We start from the raw sequence: 18,270 nt of genomic DNA, 5'->3' as shown, positions 1-18,270 counted from the left end.
TTCATTCTGTCTCTCTCAGTCCCATGATAAAGGATCCTGAAATTCACAGAAAAATGACACATATGATTTGTTGTTTGTCAAATAGAAAAAAATAAATAAAAAAGAAATAGAAAATAAAATGGAAAGAAAGGTGGGTGCATTGAGGCCAAAGGTCTGGGAGGCCCTTGGAAATGTACCCAACTTGGCTGTTCTTCTGGAGAGTGGGAGTCAAGACCTCCGGAGACCCCCTTTCTCTTTAAGATTTATTTCTAAGTTTTAATTATGTGTATGGATCCCGAATGTGCATGTGAGTGCAGAAGTCAGAAGGGGCCGTCGGGTCCCTGGATCCTCTGTGCGAGCCGCTCTCAAGCACCCCTCTTTTGAGACAGGGTCTCTCGTAGCCCAGAATGTCTTAGAACTCGCCACATGGCCAGAGGTGACCTGAATCCTGATTCTTTCAGCTCCCACCTCTGGACTGATGGTACAATAGGCATGCACTTTCACATCCAGTTTTGGGGGTTGCTGAGGATGGAACCTGAGCTTCAGGAACTGCAGACACTCTACTGATTCAGCAGGCACACCCCAGCCTTGCCTTTCTCTCCCTGCATTTCTCCCATCCTATCTCCATGGAAGTTCTTCTAGGTTTCTTCTCTTCTCTCTCTTGGTCTCTGTGGCTCATGCTTCATGACTGAATGCAGTGGGCTGAGGCAGAAGGACAGTGCAGGACCTCAGAGGAAAGACCTTAGGCACAGATCGCACCCTCTCTCCCTCCCCAGGCCTCCCTCGTTCCCCCCCACCTTACCCCAGTCCCCACTACCCATGTCTGTTCTTGGCTCTATCTTGGAAACTAGTCCAAGATTCTCAACTTCTGTCCAAGTCTAAAGAGCAGTGTGTCAAAAGCCAAAGCTGGATCAGGGGGAGGAGGAGAGGAGTGCATTGAGGCCAAGGGTTTGGGAAGCCCTTGGACGTGCACCCAACTTTACTCTCCTTCTGGAGGTGGAAGAGGAGGCAATTCAACAGCTCACGTGTCAGGCGAGATGGAGGTGTGGCGGGAGATGTTATTACAGCCCTGGAAAGGCTGGTTAGGGCTGATCGGGAGAGGGGTGAAAACTTCCTTGTGGGATTACACGCCTCGCGTTTCCCATGGCATCAGCCCCTACTTCTAGGGGGAAGGGTGCAGTACGGAATCCGGGCCAGTCCCTGGCATCTGAAACTGTTTTGAGAGGCATCTCATGCGATGGCCTCACTGGGGGGAACCCAGGATTCACAAAGGGCTGTTTCAGGGACTCTGTGTTCTTCTTGTGTTCTTCTTGGAACTTACACAAAAGGAGACATATGCTTTAGTGTTTTGAACTTGGTGCCATTGGTGTTTTGGGGCTAATAATTCATGTGGAAGGCTGTGCCGTGTGTGGTAGAATGCCAGAGCCATTTCTTCATCCATCCAGTCGTGATGGGATCAAATGGCCCTGGAGGGTCTTTTTTTGTTTTTGTTTAACACATTCTTTCTATACTTATTTTGTTTTATATGTTTGAGTGTTTTTCCTGTTTATATGTCTGTGTACCACGTACATGCCTGGTGCCTGAGGAGGCCAGAAGAGAGAGTTAGAGGCCTTGGAACTACAGTTATAAATGGTTGTTGGCCACCATGTGGGTGCTGGGAACTGAACCAAGTCTCTACAAAAGCACTTTCTCCAACTCTATTCTCCTCCTTCTCCTGATGCTGGAGATCAAATTCAAGCTCATGTGTACGCTAGACAAGAATTCTACTGATAAAAGCTCTACCACTGAGCCACACCCTAAACCTTCATTGTGGGGTTCTAGGCAGGGGCTCTACCACTGAGCCACACCCCAGCCCCTCACTGGGGGATTCTAGGCAGGGGCTCCACCACTGAGCCACACCCCAGCCCCTCACTGGGGGATTCTAGGCAGGGGCTCCACCACTGAGCCACACCCCAGCCCCTCACTGGGGAACTCTAGGCAAATACTATACCAATGAGCTATGCACATAGCCCATAACTATTTCATTAGACTTATTCTTGATTTTCTGAGATTTTGAGGTACATTTTTAAGTTATTTATTTAAGACCTCATGAATATTTATGTATTTGAGACAGTGTCTCACCGTGTAGCCTTGGCTAGCTTTGAATTCAGAGATCTGTTTTTCTCTGCCTCCCATGTGCTGAGATTAAAGGCATGTACCATTTTGCTTAGTGATTTGGCCTTGAAAGTATTCTTTTTATTATTTCAATTTTGAGTGTGTGTTTGTGTGTGTGCATACATGAAATTCAGTGCCTGTGGAGGCCAGAGGCGTTAGATTTCCTGGAGCTGAGTTACAGGTGGTTACAGCTGTTTGATGTGGGTTCTGGGCACCAAACATGGGTCCTCTGAAACAGCAGGACTAGCTTTTATTTATTGAAGTTTTTATACACTATATTTTAATCATGTTTTTTCCCTTCCCAAACTCTTCCTAGATTTTCTTCACTTCTCTACCCAACTTTATGTTCTTTCTTCTTCTTAAAACAAAAACAAGACACAAAAACAAAAATAAGAAACAAGACTACCTCTTGACAAAACCCATAAAACCACAAATCAAAACAGGCAAAAGACGAATAAGACAAAAACAAAACAAAACAAAAACACAACTAAAAAAAGTGAAAGAAAACAACCACAAAAATACAGTTGAGTTCCTCTGCTCTTGGATAGCTATGGATTCCTTTGGCCTGTTTTTCTTTTTTCTTTTCTTTTTTTTTTTTTTTTTCATCAGTTATAACAGAGAGCTTTGCTGAGTATAGTCTTCAGGATTGGTAGTTGTCTTTCAAAACTGGAACTACATCCTTCTAAGTCCTAGACTTTGAAGTTTGAGCTGAATCATCAGCTGTTATTCTGACGGGACTACAGTTGGCTTTATGCTTTCCTCCTGCTGCTCTCTCTCTCTCTCTTTTGAGACAGGGTTTCTCTGTGTAGCCTTGGCTGTCCTAAAACTCACTGTGTAGACCAGGCTGGCCTCGAACTCAGAGATCTGCCTGCCTCTGCCTCCCGAGCGCTGGGACTAAAGGTGTGTGCCACCACCCCTGGCCTGGTCTTACTGTTTTCAGTGCACATGTTCATTGTTCTGCATACTTAGTGGTTTAGAACTGAGGAGCTGGTCTCCCTTGCATATCTGGCTTGGCAGTTCTTTCCTTAATGTTGGCAATTTTCTGCTATAATTTTATTTCTAATTTTTTTTTTATGTTTTTAGAATAAAATCCTTCTACTTCTATACACATATTTCCTAGATTTATGTTTTTCATAGTGTCTCAAATATTTTACAAAGCCCCGATATTTTAATTCAATTCTTGTTGGAACAGTCTAATTCCTTCCTTGACTTCAGTTTCAGATCCTCTGTCCTCTCTTTGGTCCACTCAGTTTGAGCTTTTGTCACTGTGTTTCTCATTTCTAGCATTTAAGTTTTGATTTTCATCAGGATTTTGAACTCTTTGTTAAATTCCTCGTTTATATCTTGTATTGACTTCCTTATTTCATTCAGCTGTTTGTGTCCTTTTGGAATTTATTCTGGAAGTAATTTTCTTTGAGCATATTTATAACAATTGTTGGATTCTTTGTCTGAGATTCCATCTAAACCATTCTCTCTGGAGGCCATTACTGTGGTGTTGGTTTTTTTTTTTTGGAGGATTTATATTGCCTTGTTGGAAAACATGAAGGACTAGGGTGGAGATTTGTGATGTTATTTTCCTCACTTTGAATGATTTTCGTGGCCACAGGCATGACCTCCAGTGCTAACTTGCTGTTAGAACAGTATCTGAAAAATCAATGACTACAAAAGGCCAGGAACACCATGACAGTCCAGCAACAAACAATAAAATCGAATCGCTTTTTGAGTGCCAAGCATTTTGATGTAATGGGTTGCTGAGAACAGCGTGTGCACTAATGTTTGGGCTCCTTGTGAAAAGACAACAACAGGAAGGAAGAGCAGAAGGTGAGGGAGAGCTGGAGATGGCTCTGCTCTTCCAGGAGACCAGGGCTCCGTTGCGAGCACCCACAACTTGGCTCATAGTCATCTGTAACTCCAGTTCCAGGGAATCTGCTGCCCTCTTCTGGCAGCCAAGGTCAAGCATGCATGGTGCACAGACACAGGGGAATCACCTTGGCACATAAAAAACAACTTAAAGGAAAAACTCCATCAACAATGTGAAATAGCCAACCCAACCCAAACCGCAGACAGAGAGATGAACAAACAACAAGCAAGCAAGCAAGCAAGCAAGCAAACAAGCAAAGGCTCTTATTGCAGTGGCTCTCAGCCTGTGGGTCGCAACCCCTTTGGGAGACGAATGACCCTTTCACAGAGGTGGCATATCAGATATTTGCACATCAAATATTTGCATCACAGTTCATGACAGTAGCATAATTACAGTTATGGAGTAGCAACAAAAATAATTCTATGGTCGGGGTCAGCACAACATGAGGAACTGTGGTGGAAGGCCACAGCATGGGGATGGTTAAGAGCCAGGGCCCTATTGCAGGCTACAGATCAGTATCAGGGTAACAAAGAAAAGGTGGATGAGGTAAAGATGTGTGTGGGAGGAACTGAAGGAGCAAAGGAGAGGGTGGAGAGGCAGTCTTGGTTGAAGGTTAACTCAAAGGGCATCTGTTGTATTTAGGAGGCTGAAGTACAGATACCCTACACACCGGACCATCCTTTATTCTTGGTTAGAGGGAAAAGGGAGTGGAAAGAATAAGAAAGAGAAAGGGACATAGGAGGGGGCATCAGAGAACCAGAGAAGTCTGGCCCAGCCTGATTTGCTGGGCTCTGTCTTAGTGGCTGTCTTGCTGCCCTGGCTCAGCTCAGGAAAGTGCACTCAGGAGCCCCAGGGCCGTATGTATGCTGCCTGTAAGGAAGAGTCCATCACTGAGCTGGCTTCTGCGCTCAGTCAGTTATTAGCTGTATTTGGATCCCCAGATGGGTCCATGGGTGTCATGCACACTGTGGGAGCCCTTCAAAGAGCTATCCCCACAATTGTAAGTAACACAGAACATGCTTTACAGGCTCTGGACATTGAAACAGCCACAACAGGGGAAGTCCTGTGGAACTAAGGTCTCCAGGCTTCAGATGTGCTGATGGTTATTTGAAGGGAAACCCAGGCCCTCTGGAATACTGAATGTTTTGTATGAACCTTGAAGAAGCTGAAGTCAGACAATCTGTCCATCATTTGTAAAACCAACTGCAAGCCTGCCATAGTGGCTCAAACTTGTAAGCTCAGTGCTCAGGAGACTAGGAAGTAAGATCCTGTCTTGAAAGCAATCCATCCACCCACCCATCCACCCATCTATCCATCCATCCACCCATGCACCCATCTATTCATCTACCCATCCATCCATCCATCCATCCATCCATCCATCGATCCATCCATCCATCCATCCATCCATCCATCCATCCATCCATCCACCCATCCCTCCATCCATCCCACAGGCAGTAACCCAACCAAAGCTAGTGGACCACTTAGAAGATGACTTCTGTAGTTCTACAATGAAGCCATGGTTCCCAGCCCAGTGTCTTCCATGGCAAGCTCTGCTAATAAGCCTTTTATGGATTCTGGGTCTTGGTCTGTGCACCTGTATTTACTGTAGGTCTGGGTTTTGTTTGCAGTGTTTCATACAGCTAAGTAAAAGGAATTTGCGGGTGGCCCCCCCTTCCCCCTACTCACAGGTGAAGAGGTAGGCATGTGGGATTGTGAAAGCCAAACAGGGGAGTGGACAACAGGGGCCTCTAGTTCTCAACTGCTATGTGCCTTGCTTCGTTCATGTCCTCCTCCTCCTCTTTCTCTTCTTTCTCCTCCTTTGGGCTTCTAAGGGAACTCAGGACTTCCTGTATACATGCTAAGCATATGCTCTACCACAGAGCCATATTCCCAGCTTCTCATCTTGACTTCTTTCTATGACCAAATCATGGAGTGGCTTGACCATTCAGTGACCTGCCAGTGTAATGTCCCCCCAACCCCACCCCAGCTCTCAAGCTGGGCCTTGAGAGCCAGGCATTGATAAGGGGATCTAGGCTGTCCAAAGCACTGAGAGAATCTGGCTTGATCCCAAGCCAAACTCCTTAAGCCTTTACACAAACCCCGTGGTTGCCTCTCTTTCTCCCTCCTTGCAGACACACCTAGGTATTTTTACCTTCTTTATACATGGCAAGAAGTACAGGACACTCAGTAATAAGTCCTTTAATGTCTGCTTTGAATGCATCTCCCTGGCAGTTAATACTTCTCTGGCATTTCAGTGGGACCCAACTTGGGAGGACTGAGGCATTCTTTTGTGGGAATTCCCACAGTACTGACTTTGGGGCAACTTCAACCACCAGGCATGAGGGAGCAAAGCATATGCAACACACTTTAGAAGGTTTATCAGAACGGTGTGAGGATAATAGGCCTTCTCTCTCTCTCTTTCTCTCTCTCTCTTTTTGTGGTACTGGGTACTGAAACCTGGTCTTGTACATACTAGGTAAGTGCTCACTCTACCATTGAGATCAAGCTCCACATTAGGAAATTCTAGGCAGGTCCTCTACCCCTGAGCCACACCCCAGCCCCTCACTGGGAGATTCTAGGCAGGTCCTCTACCCCTGAGCCACACCCCAGCCCCTCACTGGGGGATTCTAGGTAGGGGCTCCACCACTGAGCCACAGTCCCAAACCCTCATTGAGGAAGTTTATATAAATCCTCTATCAGTGAGCCACAGTCCACAGAACCTCTCTGGGGGATTCTAGGCAAACACTTTACAACTGAGCCGTGCTTTCTAGCTGTTCTTTGATGGGTTCTAGGCAAGGGTTCTACTATCGAGCTCTTTTTCTGAGCCCCTCTCCTGACTCCTTAACCCTTTAACTGCACTTTCATTTTCTGAGCTCCTTACTTTATTGTCTTTGCTTTATTATACTAAACATTTTTAAAAGATATACAAAAGTGAGGAAAAACAAGACAAATCACCACGGTTACATCACCTAGGTTTTAAAGATATCACCAGCTTTATCTTTTCTTTCGTATACTTCTCCCCCATCTTTTAGCTTGATGATTATGTACTTCTTTATCTGTTTAGAGATGAGGTCTTTCTTGGTATGTTGCCTGGTTCAAGTGATTCTCCTGCCTCAGCATCAGGTCTACAGGTACTTGCTACCACACTTGGCTTAATCTGAGCACACCTATAATCTCAGAACCCTGGAGTCTGAGACAGAGAAACCATGGGTTAGAAGCTGGGCTGGGCTTTGTATGTATGTATACATACATAAATAATTTCAATGTATATTCTTGAAAATACCAATAAAGTAAATTGTGCTTGTTCTTTATACAGAGGGACATGAAACACGAGTATTAGTTTGATTTAGTCAATCCATGGTGTACATAATCTTTAAAAGCATCTTTTTCTTTTGGATTTTTGAGACAGGGTTTCTCTGTGTAGCTTTGGCTGTCCTGGATCTTGCTGTGTAGACCAGGCTGGCCTCAGACTCACAGAGATCTGCCTGTTTCTGCCACCTGAGTGCTGGGATTAAAGGCATGCATAGCACCATCCACCCTGGCCGTAAAAACATTAGTTTTACATGATAAATATAAAGAGTATTTGTCAACAAAAAACAAAATCATGGGCTCATGAGAGAAAGATTAGTGAGTAAACCCTGACTTTCTGAGTTTGATCTCTCAGGATTATATAGAAGGAGACAATCAACTCTCTGTCTCTGTCTCTCTCTTTCACACACACACACACACACACACACACACACACACACGGAGCAGCTGTGGTTATCTGCACAAGGTCACACTAACCAAACTCCCAGCACGAATGGGGAGGAGCCCCTGAAACTGCCTATTGGAAGAGCGATCGGCTGTTGTTGATTGTGGAGGGAGGGAGAGCCACTCTCCTGTAGGGCTGTGGCCACTAGTAGGCTGCTCACGTCTTAGTGCGTGGCCACACATCCGTGCCATGGGAGGCTAGGGCTAACAAACAAAAGGACAAAGAGTGGGCTTGTTAAGAAATTTTCATACACATGCATAAGGTACCTTGATAGTCACCACCCCCTTGCCAATGCCCTTCTTTCCTCCTCTTCAGCAATAGACAGCATTATGCACGATAGTTAATTCATGGATCAACCTAAGTGCCTGTGGTGGTGTGAATGAGAAGCTTCCCCACGTTCTGTTTGGACGCTTTGTCACCAGTTGGTGGTGCTGTCTGGGAAAGCTCGGGAGGGATAGTCTTACTGAAGGAAGAGTGCCACCGAGAGTTCCACGTCCAGTTCATCTCTCTGCTGGAAGCTGAAGCTGTGAGCTCCAGCTTGTTGCGCCAGCTGGTCTGCAGCCATGCCTGCCAATTTCCCTCCACGATGGACTCTGATCCTTCTGGAACCTAAGCCCAGATAAATTGTTTCTTTTATGAGTTGCCTTGGCCATGGTATTTTATCATAGTAACAGAAAAGTATCTAATACAGATGAGAAATTGTAGCTTAAAAAAAATTAAAGTGATTTCTCTTTATCTATCTATCTATCTATCTATCTATCTATCTATCTATCTATCTATTTTTTATGTGCACTAGTGCATGTATGTCTGCTAGATCCCCTGGAACTGGAGTTACAGACAGTTGAGAGCTGTCATGTGGGTTCTGGGAGTTGAACTGGTGTCTTCCGGGAAGCCAACCAGTGCTCTTAGCTTCCATAGCTTTCCAGCCCCAAGAAATTGTGTTTTAAGCTGGATGTGGTAGTGTAATCTGCAGCCCCATAGCTTCAAGGGCCGAGGCAAGTGGATTAACTGTCTAGCCCCGGCCCTAGTCTGCTACTGTACATGGCTAACATAGACACAGAACAAAGCAGAAAAGGTCAGAGAAAAGGGTATGGTGTGAGTCTGTGGCAGAATGCTTGCCTAGCATGTCCAAGACCCAAGGTTAAAGCTCCAGGAAAAACAAGAGCAAAAACAAGGTACTGACTGCCAGTTCTCAGGTTTCTAACATGATCTTTAAGCAACATTTGACTCAATTCATCTTCTTCCTTGTTTGTAAAAATAGTGAAATAGAACTTTTTTTTCTTGTTTTGAGACCAGCTCTTACTATTTTATTAGAGTTCCAGCCAGCCTCAGCTTAGCCATCCTCCCGCTTCCACCACCTGAGAACTCAAATTCTCAGCAAGAGCATTGCGTGCTCTTAACCACTGAGTTACTTGGTTCTGAGTCTTCAGTGGTTTTGCGGTGAAGCCCTCAGTTCATCTGGGACTTGACACAGAGTGAGGCAGTTGCCAGCACCCCTTTGGCTTGGTTTCTGGGTTCACTCATTCCCCTCATCCACACTGCCCTTGAGCCTAACCATGAGTTCACGAAGAAGTCATGGGAAGCCATGAAAATAGGAGCAACACCTCTGTTAAAACAGCTGGGGTAACATTTGGGAGTGGCTTGTTTGCAGGAGTCTTGGCTAATGTCAACAATGCAAGCAGCTGGTGGCTCTGTAGGGCTTGGGGGACTTGCTTTGGTGGCTGGTGCTGAGCCAGAAGGAGGTTCTCATGGTCCATCCATCCCGGCAATTGCCCAGACTAGAAAGAGGAAGCCGAGAGAGAAGAATTTGAGGAGTCTGATGATGACAGACTTTGTTCTTTGGGACTAAATGAAATAGCGTTGAGCCCAGTGTGCCTAGGAGGCAGAGGCAAGTGGATCCAAGTTCTAGGCGAGCATGAGCTATTTTTTCAAAAATATTGATTTGTCATTTATGTGTTTGTGTGCATCTCTGTGTGAGCATGTGCATGCACAGAGGCCAGAAGAGAGTGTCGGTCCCCTGGAGTTATGGGCAGGGTTAAGGGGCTGGGAGCTGAACACCAGTCGTCTGTCCGCAAGAGCAGCAAGAGCTCTTTATCACGGAACATCTCTCTTGGCTGCGTCTCTTAATGGTTCTCAAGCACAGTGCTTGACCTGTGGGGAGCGCCCAGCTCATGCAGCTGTTCCAATCTCCGAAGCCACCGGGATTTGCAGAGCCATTCCCACAATTAAAAGAGGCGTCGTGCAGAACTCCAACAAACACCTGCACCCCGCCTCTTCTGAGCCCTAGGAATGCCAAAGACTTTGGTCGAGAGTTTGGCTCTGTTGCTGAACGAGAATGCATAATACTAGTTTGAACAGGCAAGATCTGGAGGGTGACCTCTTATTCCTGGTGCTGTTTGCAGGCGGGCCTGCTTTCTCTTAGCCTTCGGACTATAGGGATTAACCTTTCTTCTCCCTTCTCTGACACCACTCCGTGGGTGGCAGTTTGCCAACCACGAACCTTCCCCTTCCAAACAAAACAAATGTCAAACAAGCCGGCTCCGCCATCTCCTCCTTCACAAGCTGTGGTTGCGGAGATTTGCTGAGATGGGTGGAGATGAATCTCAGCTCCTTTGGAGAGACTCGAGTCCATGGAGAGGTCACCGTGTTTCATGCAAACACGAGAGCACGGTGGTCTCGGCTTCCTAGGGCTGACGTGTCCTTGATTTTAACAGCAGGGGCATCTCAGATGAGCAGATTATTCTACTTACTTGTTATTCTTTTAAAAATGTTTTCTTTCATAATCACACAGACACACAACTTCGATCACACTTCCCTCCGTCCCCCCTTGCATCCATCCTCATGCTCTTTCAAACCAGCTCCTTCCCACTTTCATGTCTTTGTGTGTGTGTGAGAAAGAGAAAGAGAGGAGAGAGAGAGGAGAGCCACTGCACTTAATCAGGATTTCTTCTGTGAGTGTGGGTGGGGAGGTATTTACTTTGGTATGGAGGGCTTACCGGGGAGTACATCACTGAGGTGACTGTAGCTTCTCAGGAAGTGTGGGACCTTATGACCCCTCCCCCATGTATGATGGAGTGTCGACAGGCCCAAGCATGTGCCAGTCTTGTTCAAGTAGGTGCTATTGCAGCGAGCACATGGCTACACCAGCTGTGTCATGTGCTGAAGACTGGGTTCATAGCACTCTTTCCCACTCCTCTTTAATGAGATTCCCTGAGTTTTTCAGGGGCTGTGGTAGAGGCCCTGTTTAGGCCTGAGGACTCAACAGTAAGTTATTCTCTGCCCTTTGACCAGTTGTGGATCTCTACATGATGTTTTTTTTTTTTTCTCATTAGCATATATTCATTTTGTAAGATGATGGGTTTCATTATGACCCTTTCTTGTAAAAAATGTTTACTTGTTTTTACGTGCACCATAAAAATACGTGTGTTCCTGAGGCCTGACGAGGCCAGAAGAGAGGGTTGGATTTCCAGGAACTGGAGTTGCAAGCAGTTGAGAGCCACAGAGTGGGTGCTGGGAACAAATCTGGGACCTCAGCAAGAGGAATGAGTGCTCTTAACCACTGAGCCATGTCTCCAGCCCTGGGATAGACTTTTTTTTTTTTTTTGGTGGCTGGCAGGTTTGTTTATACCAACATCACCAACCACAGCAGTAACATGTACTACAGCCTTAAGGGGGGGGGGGTTGTCAGATTTTGCAGATCCGCATGGCCATCTGGAACTAGAACTGTGTTCAGGGTGCAGCGAGACTAGGTGTGATGGCTGGCTCTTGATTGCCAGCTTGAGTTAACCTGGAAACAACTCACACAAGTGCCTCTATGAAGGATTGCCTGTGTTGGCTGGCCTGTGGGGCGTGTCTGTGGGGGAGTGCCTTAATTAAGTTAATTAATGTAGGAAGCCCAGTCCACTGTGGGCACCACCATTCCCTCGGCTAGCAAGCAGACATGAGTGCGTGGGTTTCTCTCTGCTCTCGACTGTGGGTGTGACGTGACCAGCTGTTTTAACTTCCTACCACTTTGACTTCCCTGTAGTAATGGACTGGGGCCTTGAACTGTAAGCTGAAAACTCCTTACTTTTCCTAGTTGATTTTTGTCCGGGAATTTGATTATAGCAACATAAGCAGAACCAGCACACAGGTCTTCCAAGTCCTAGCTGAGTAACTCCATTTTATAGCAAACTACCCCTTAGCCGGTCCAGTCTCTAGACGGTGGCACAACAAACCGCCAGTGTTTACCGAGATCAGCAGACTCCCCGACAGGGGAAGGAGTTGGGTGCACACTTGATGAACAGCTACTGAGGTGACTGTAGCTTCTCGGGAAGTGTAGGACCTTATGACCCTTCCCCCATGCATGATGGAGTGTCGACAGGCCCAAGCTGTCTAGTCTGTGTCTGTGTTGTCTGAGCCCCAAGTCACCTCTACTGCGAGAACGGTAGGCAGTGCTCTAAACCCAGGTCTGCATAGATTCTAGTGTCCACTTAGCGCTGTGTGACATAAGGCGCTGGGTAAGCAGGGGGCTGGAAACGGAGAAATTGAGGCACTCATCCAGTGCCTTTTAAGTAACCCATAATAATCTCATGTTACTCATCCAGGCATCCCGAATAAGTCATTCTTTGGGCTGTTGATGCTGTTCCAATTCTAGGGAAAATGTCAATTCTTACATCTTGCTCTCTCTCCCTCTCTAAAAAAAAAAAAAAAAAAAAGCCACAAAACAGTGTTGCATCAATGAAATGTCATTATGTGGTACCCAGCAATTATGACAATTAACCCTTAGCTCAATCATGGTAGCAATCTAGATGACGATTTACCATAGAATTCCTGCAACCCTTCTTTACCTCTCTACATTGTCATGATGCCGTATCGGGAAGAGAGGAGGCCCGGATGGCTCTGAAGGAGAGAGCTGACTCTTAGGAGATGCCCCTGCCTAGGGTTTATCTAACATGATTGAGGTGGCCCTGCAGCTTGACAGGAGGCCGTGACAGCGTCTGACCAGGACTTGCTCCCCAGAGGGTCTGGGATTAGCGCTTTCATCATCTCACATGGCAGAAATATAACTCAGGTGGCTGTGAGCAGGAGCCATGTGGGGCAGGCCACAGTGGACGTGCAGGGCTCAGGCTTGCTCTTTCTATTGTTATTATATATTACAGATATATTATATATAATGTATAATAGATGTATTTGAGATCAGGTCTCTATAGCACAGGCTGGCCTCAAACTCCTAATTCTCATGTCTCAGATTTCTGAGTGCCACAAGTGCATGTGTGAGCATACACACACACACACACACACACACACACACACACACATTGAAAAGCAGCTTTTTTTTTTTTTTTTTGTTTTGTTTTGTTTTTTGTCTTTGAGCCAGGGCTCTCACTGTGTAGCCCTGGCTGGCATTTGATGCCAGCATATAGGAGGCAGAGGCAGTCTGATCTCTGTGAACTTGAGGCCAGCCTGGTCTACAGAGTGAGTCCCAAGCCAGCCAGGATTACACATGGATAGCTTGTTTCAAAACAGGATCAGAAATAAGTGAAGGGAGAGGGGAATGGGAGGGAGGAAAATTTGTTGGGAAGAAAGGGAGTGGGAGTGGGAAAAAGGGAGCATTGGAGGGTGAATTTCATCGACATACGTTATGCAAATGTGTGAGACTGTCAGAGAATAAGTAAAAATATTAACAGAGCAGCAACAGATTGAGGAAGGCAGAGGACGTCCACTGGTGCTTGGGACCTAGCTGCAAACAGATGGTGTGCTGGAATCCCTCTGCTTGTGAAGGAACTTAGGATGGCCGGGCTTCCTGTTAGCCTCTCACTCCTCTGTCCCATCAGTACCAAGTGAGTGGAGGCCCCAGCACAGCTCTGCAAGCAGTTAGAACTTGTTTCCCGAGCTGTCTTGAGACAGGGCCCCAGAGAGGCACCGACTTCACCCTTTATTCGCTGCCTGTAGAACTGGAGATGGCAGGGAGAAGTCGGGCAGAAGGGACTCCGCTGGGCACCGCCCCGGTCTACTCTCCTAGCCTCTGAGGCTTAGCTTTCTTCCGTTTGTTCTCTCCATCTCTGTCTCTCTTCCTTCCTTCCTTGCTTGCCTCCTCCTTCTAGCTTTATCTTATTATTTTTTTTATTATTATGTTTAGGTGCACGTGTGTCTGAGCGACGGCGTGAAGACACAGGATCCCCTTGGAGCTGGGGTCCCTTGTGGCAGGGAGTAGCTGAACTCAGGCCCTCTGGGGGAGCAGCCTCTGCCCCTGATTGCTGAGCCCTCTCTCCAGCCAGACTTAGTTTCCGCACCTGTACAATGGTGATGACAGTAATGCAGACTCCAGGAGCAGCAGTCTCGGAACCCTGGAGGTGGAGGCCGGAGGATCACGAGGTTGCAGCCAGCTGTGGCTGTGCAGCAAGGTCCAGTCTCATAAAACTGCGCCAAACCACCCTGAACAACAGAAAACACCCAATAAGAGTGACATGGGGCATGGCAGCTGCTCTTGATGCACCAAAAGAAAGGGCAAAAAAGGCAAATTCGGTCTTGGAAGTATAATGTTGCAAGAATTTCTTGTTTTTATCTTTGCAGTGTGAAAACTAGACACAGTTTAATTGAATGGGTTGAAGAATTACAGTGGAAAACTATGTTACATTTTTATTATTTTACTTTACAAATTTTATGATTTATGTGTCCCCCTTTCATTATGTAAACTGATGGGTTTCATTCAGGCATTTTTTTGTATTACTTTGTTTTGAGTTTTATTTATTTATTCATTGCGACAGGGTCTCTCTATGTAGCCCTGTCTACTCTGAAAATCACTATGTAGACCAGGCTGATCTTGAACTCATGGAGATCCTCCTGCTCCTGTCTTCTGAGTGCTGGGACTAGAGGTGTGCACCAGAGATTAATTGATTTTTTTATTTTATGTCTATGGGTGTTTTGCCGTCAATGTATGTAAGTACCCATAACTACCAGAAGAGGGCGACACATCCCTTAGCACAGGAGTACAGAGTGCTGCGGGGGGTGAAGGTGGGGGGAGGTGGGTGATGGGAACTGAACCTGTGTCCTCTGGAAGAGCATCCAGTGCTCTTAACCACTGAGCTGTCTCCCCAGCCTGTTTTTGGTTTTTCTGTTGATCCTCTTCCCTGATCCCTTGCCCCTGCCTCCTAGTTCCTTTTCTGCCCCCTCCCCCCGTTAGTTCCCTAGTATCCCCCTTTCCCTTTTTTTTTCCTCCTCTCTTAAGACCTTAATCCCCTAGGGCCTCTTTCCCCTTCACTCTTTCTTTCCTAGGTTCTTGATCTCCAGCAGCCCAACAGGTATCTGAAAGTTAAAATCTAGGCTGAGCTGTTGGTATTGGTCTCTGTGGGTCTGAAATGTTTTGCTTCATATGGCAATTTCCAATTACATGCATTTTCTGCAAATGTTATGACTTTTATCTTTTTCTTCAAACAAAAACCATTGCATTTATCTAAAATGTTGTTACATTTACTTATTTGTGTATGTGGATGTGTGCATTTGTATGTATGCGGACACGTATTATGGCATACGTGGTGGCCAGAGGACAACTTGTCGGGGCTAGGTCTCTCTTTCCATCACATAGGTCTCAGGAATGGAACTCAGGTCGTCAGGCTTTGTGGCAAGTGCCTTTACTGGCTGATCCAGCCTGCTGGCCTCTCTAGTGATCCCAGCAGCTCAGGCTTTGATTACTGCTAGCATTCATGAGATTTCCGATATTGACGTGCCTCTGCGTCCACAGTTTTCAGACCCAGGGCAGATGATTCCGGGTAGACAGCCCTTGGGCAAATGTGAGGACTGACGTTGGATTCTCAAGCTCCTGTGCAAAGGCTGGGCGTGCGGGGTAGCCCACCTACAATCAGAGGCAGAGGAGACAGGGGCCCACGGAAGCTGGATAGATGGACTAGCCAAACTGATGCATTCTGGGTTCGGGGAGAGACCTTGCCTCAGTGAAATAGATTGGAGAATGATCAGAGCTGGAGAGATGGCTCAGCCGACATAAGCAGCTTCCAGCATCCATATTGGGAAGAACCTGAAGCTCTAGGGGATTTGATGCCTTCGTCTAGTCTCTGTGTGCATCTACACTCATGTGGAACACACACACACACACATAAAAATAAAAAGTCTTAAAAAACAATTGGAGCCCGAAGACACCAGGGTGTTAGCCCCTGGCTTCCATGTCTATGCACACGTGCTCCCCCCCCCATATGCCCATGCGCATGCATTTACCCCCCCACGCGCGCACACACACACACACACACACACACACACACACACACGCACGTGCAAAAACGAAAAAAGAAACTTCAGACTTCTCGAGAGAAAGTGCAGGTGCTCCAGCTGGAGTATTTGTTGACTTCTGGTCTTATGAAGAAAAACAAGACACAGGTTTAACGCTTCTTAACGTCCCGCCACCCACCCCAGCTTGCTGGAGCTGGAGCAACAGCAAAGGTCTAAGCTGTTCACGCTCGTTAGGAGATGTCTGCAACCTGAGAGTTGTGGTTTGTTATGAAACAGGCAGTGGTGATTTAGAGTTTGAATTTCTTCCTGCTTGGCCTTTGTAGTCTGTTTGCAGACTGGGGAATGGGGCAAGGAGGGTGGCGGGGGGGGGGGAGGGTCGGAGGGGAAGGATGGAGGGTAGAGGTGGGGTGGGGTGGGGTGGGGAGAGCCTCAGAGCAGCTAGATCTGTGCTTCTGTTAGCTGAACCAGGGCAAGGAGCCTGTGGCTCCCCAGGGAGGTTTGCATTTTAGAGGCTGGAAGGAAGAAAAAAGAGAGAGAGAGAGAGAGAGAGAGAGAGAGAGAGAGAGAGAGAGAGAGAGAGAGAGAGAACAGGGTGGGAGGTGGTGAGAGAGTGAGAGAAAACCAGGAGCAATGTAGAGCCCCCTCAGGGACCCATTTAAAAGGTCCCATTTCCTAAGTTCCCATCTCTTCCCAATAGCCCATCGGATCATGAATTCGTTGGTGAGTTTAATCCATAGATGAACTCAGAGTCCCCACGATCCAGTCACTTCCTGCCACTCCATGTCTGAACACAGCTGCCTTGGGGTCCAAGCCTTTTTACTCCACTTTCAATTAGGGGCAGGACAGAAGGACTTTCCACAGTGCCTAATGGAGAGGGATGAGGGGACTTTTTGGTCCTGAAAGATCTGCAGCTCAGGAAGGCATGCAATCGTAACACCTGGTTTATTATATTTTATTTAAAAATGTTTAGAAATTATTTTTATTTTATTGCATGTGTATGAGTGTGCTGCTCGTATGCACACATGCCACACACCTGTTGTTCACAGAAGCCGGAAGAGGGCATTGACTCCCTAAGACTGGAGTTATAGACAGTTGTGAGCTACCGTGTGGGTGCTAGGGATCAAACCTGAATCCTCTGGAGGAGCAGCCAGGCCCTTAACCATCACCCCAACCCCCTTATTATGACATTTTCATGAATGTGCATAAAGTATTAGGATCATAGTCACCCGTGACCCTCTCTTGTTCCCTCCCACTGATGTCCTTTTTCTAACTAGTCTTAGGGGCCAAACCTTTAACACGTGGGCCTTTGAGAGGAACATTCTAGATCTAAACCTTATCCACATGCATCTCGAGTTCTGTGGAGGGGTCAGAGGTTCCTGCGCTCGCAGGTAAGCACCAGGTAAACCAGGACTGTTCCACAGTCCTGCAGTCCTTTGCTTCAGGGACGTCACCCCGGCAGACTTCTGGCCACTTTACACCCACAGGCAAGAGCAGAAGGAAATGAATGCTAGCTTTCTTTCCCCTTGGACGGTTTAGGGCCCCAAACTAGAGACTGGCGTCTCCTGCCTTCAGTAGGGTCTTTGCCCATTGATTAAAGCATCCATGCAGACATGCCCTCACTCAGCGTGATCCAGACAGCGCCCTCACTGAGACTCTCTTCCCTTTCTAGTCCATATCAAGTTGACAATTAAAATCAACTGTCACATCTTGTAATGTAGAGATTGTCAGACCCCACGGTGTCTTTAACACGGATGGGGAGACATGGGCTCCTTCCAGCTTGGGGCCCTGAGGGGATTAAGATTCTCCCTGGCTTTTGGAGTTCCTGATACACAGGCTGAGCAGCCGGGGCACAAGGCTAGCCTTCTGGACAGCTCTCTTTACTGCCTTCTGGCCTCCCTGACTCCTCAGCTGGTTCCTTAGCCCTGGATCCTCTGGTGACTTCCACTGAGTTTCCAGTATTTCCTGTACTTCTCCATGGGGGACACCAACCTGATCTTTGTGTGCAGTGCTGAGCCCTAAATGGGCGTCGTTGTCACGAGGTTAGCTGGGCGGCACAGCTGGGCTCGAAAGGCTAAGAAAACAGAACGTTGGGTGGGAAAGGATAGGAGGTGGAGAGGGTGGTAGAGGGGAGTAATTGTGCTCCAAACACATTCGTGAACTTCTCAAAGAGTGAATAAAAGTGTTGATACCAAATACAGTCTCTGTTATTTCATCTTTCCCAGAAGCACAATTGTAGAAAATGTAATTTAAGTGGTTAACATAATTAACTATTTTCCTTCAATTGGCACCTAGCATGGTG

The sequence above is a fragment of the Meriones unguiculatus genome, chromosome 14 (genome assembly GCF_030254825.1).
Source record: "Meriones unguiculatus strain TT.TT164.6M chromosome 14, Bangor_MerUng_6.1, whole genome shotgun sequence".
Classification (NCBI taxonomy): Eukaryota; Metazoa; Chordata; class Mammalia; order Rodentia; family Muridae; genus Meriones; species Meriones unguiculatus.
Note: the sequence above shows the minus strand (reverse complement) of the source record.